Source organism: Trichechus manatus, unplaced genomic scaffold, assembly GCF_000243295.1.
Source record: "Trichechus manatus latirostris isolate Lorelei unplaced genomic scaffold, TriManLat1.0 scaffold00159, whole genome shotgun sequence".
Lineage (NCBI taxonomy): Eukaryota > Metazoa > Chordata > Mammalia > Sirenia > Trichechidae > Trichechus > Trichechus manatus.
Window position 1 is genome coordinate 6,322,244 of NW_004444095.1, and position 3,063 is coordinate 6,325,306.

At 41.4% G+C, this 3,063-nt stretch overlaps 1 pseudogene; it reads right to left on the bottom strand.

Moving 5' to 3' along the window:
* Positions 1–410: 410 nt before the first annotated feature.
* On the bottom strand, positions 411–2,685 carry LOC111822319 (serine/threonine-protein kinase MRCK beta pseudogene; annotated as a pseudogene).
* Positions 2,686–3,063: the final 378 nt, after the last annotated feature.

The window sequence follows — 3,063 nt, forward strand, 5'->3', positions numbered from 1 at the left end:
GTTTTATTATGGAATAAGCATTAAACCAGAATGTTATGCATCACAGGCAATCAGCTGAAGAGATTACAAAGACAGAAAGAAATCTTAACCTATATAGCTAAATGGATACAACCCATTACAATCATGTTTGCTAAAGTAGATTTGCAATTTGGAATTTGGAATTTAGCTACTTTCCAGGAAAATGGAAAGAGGGCAGAATTACCTGACGTTAAGTTTCAAAGAGGTTGCTGCCAGATCCTTTAGGAGGCATCTTAGATTTACATACTTTTCAAAGAGACAAAGAATTTACAATTGCAAGTTATCTAAAGTGAATTCTGAAAAGAACAGGGAAGGAGGGGAGCCGCTTCCCTTACTTTCAATAGAAATAATTAAAACCTATTATTTTCAATTAGTATTTGGCCACAGAACCTTCAAAACTGCATGCTTTTTGAAACTCTTGTTTCATATTGCCCTAGATGACACTCTCTACTGCAGATCAGTCTGTGAATGCGGTCTTTGGCGTCTACAGATAGTCCATGACATGAGACGGGGAAGTGAAGATGTTCTTGATCTTCAGTGTATGGTTCATGATCTTTCCATATGTTTCCACCTATGATTATGTATAAAACAGTGTTTCTCTATGTAACATCTCTCACATGCAGACACCCTGAGACCACTAGTCACATTCTGGGCTGTATTCTCCAGGCCATCTTCGATTGCTTGTAGAATAGCAGGTGAGATAGAGTCAGGTGTGTCCACAGCCACAAAGGACTGAACAATTCCTTTATCGTTTTTCTTCCAAAGTGTCTCAGAGTCATCCAGGTGAATACAACCTTGCAAAAGAGTCTGGTCGTTTTTAGTGTCTCAGTATACACAGCAAAGTTGATGGATAGAATTTATGCTTTACATCATTCTACCAATGTAGAATCTTGCCACATCTTCTGGAAGGTTGTCTAAAAATTTACTAAATCACAATCCACATAGTAATGCATTACTAAGTACAAATGATTTTCATTTTGAAGGGCATAGTGTAATGTAGTGTTAAAACAAAATCTTTCACAAAGTTAATTTGCAGAACTCAAAAGCTTTATTTAGAGATAAGCGAATCAGAAAGCATCTGACCTGGAAGTCAGACTGGAGCTTCCAGGGAACAAAGAGTCACAATTTTATAGTAACAAACATATAGAAAACTTTAGCTACTTGGATGGCAGGTGAGGATTGGTTGGCTTGGGTTTAAACAACTTCTATAGTGGTCCAACTGTTCCTGTTAAAAACAGGAAATTGGTGGGGCCCTAACAAAAAGGATTTTGGTGAGGTCTTGACTAACAGGTACCCAACAGGCTTTATTTGGTTTTGGCTGGTTTGCTGATGTGGGCCCAGCGTGAGTGACTTTCTATTGCTGTCAAGTCGATTCTGACTCACAGCGACCCTATAGGACAGAGTACAGCTGCCCCATAGGGTTTTCAAGGAAAGTCTGGTGGATTTGAACTGCCAACCTTTTGGTTAGCAGCCATAGCTCTTAACCACTATACCACCAGGGCTTCATATGAGTGACTCTGGATTGGATTAATTATTTAGATTAGCAGTAGTGATCCGCTGGTGGCCACCATTCACCAAGACATCAAATTGTTCTCAGAAATGAGCAGTCTCTGCTTTTTAAAACATTCTTCCACTAGCTGAGGCTTTTCATTGCATAAATTCGTTCAGTGTTCTTCATTTATAAAACAGAGGCCTCACCAAACATACCTCTTCCTATTACTTTAATATGTCAAAGTCTTCTTGATAAACTGCAGTTTCTTTACCAGTTGTGTAAATGGTTTTGTAGAAAGCTGCAATTTACAGCTGGGGCCCTGACTCCATCTTAAGCTTTGATATAAAATCCTGACTCCATTCTGACTGCTTGACCATTTATCAGAAACCAACTTCTGTTTGCTATTCTCAGAAAATGTAATTACAAGATTATTACAAATTGTTCCAAGGAAACTCTAACTGAAACTTGTAGTTCTCTGTAAAGGTATCAAACAATCGGAAATCTATGTTAACTTGTTGTGGTTTGTCTCACTAGCTACTTAACATGTTTTAGTATATTCATAGTCTTTCCTGTAATTCTTATTAATATGCATGGTTTTTACTGTAACTACTTAACATAGAACCAATCAGAGTGTGGTTATTATAATATCCATTAATTTTACAGTAACTGTTTAGAATAAACTGTTAGTTCCTCACTTGCTATACTTAAGCCCTTTGTTAATCACCCCTCATTGGACTGCTTGGTTTCATTTTGGTGGACCACACAGCACCACGATTGCAATCACTTCAAGCCTTAATGAATCTCCTGACTTTTAATTTCAGACAAGTGTCTAAATTTTTCTGCTCATTCACAATTTAAAGGTGACTTTAGGAGACCAGTTTCCTCAAGGCTCAAGGTTCAAAAGATTACCTCAGGGCGCTGGCTTGGGTAAACCATCCCAATCTCCGTGGAACCCAGAAATCTGGATTCCACGAGAATTAAAAATGCTGTTTATCAGTGCTTAGACAGACCATCACATCCAGCTGAGTCTCTATGCTTAGGGAGATTTCTTTGTTGTGGGACCTGTTCAGGAGCAGCTGCTCCAGCCTCTTCAGCCACACCTGGGCCAATTTGATGTGCTGCAGCATGCACCCTCTGCCCTCTCCGCACCCTCTGCAGCGACTTCTTGCCGCCATCGCTTGTCCCTTTCAACAGAGCGAGGCTTTGTGGGCCTGACAGCCCCGAACACTAGCGAGTGGTGCCGAATCACTGCCACTTAATAATTCCTCACGTCCAGCCTAAGAGACAGCTTGGGCTTGGTGCCAGCAGTGCAAGGTCAGGAGGCTTGCTAGGCGGGTCTCCTTCCCCGTGACGCCAACACCTCGCTGCCCTACCAGGGCCCATGACCCGCCCTCTCCCGGGCTGTCACCGCATACCCTTCAGCCTCTCACCACTGCTTACGCACTAAAGTAGCGAGGTGCTGAGTACTGAGCAAGCCTGTCCAGCGCCTTAGCCAGCCACCATTTTGTAAAAAAAACCTGTTGCTGTCGAGTTGATTCCGTTTCATAGAGACC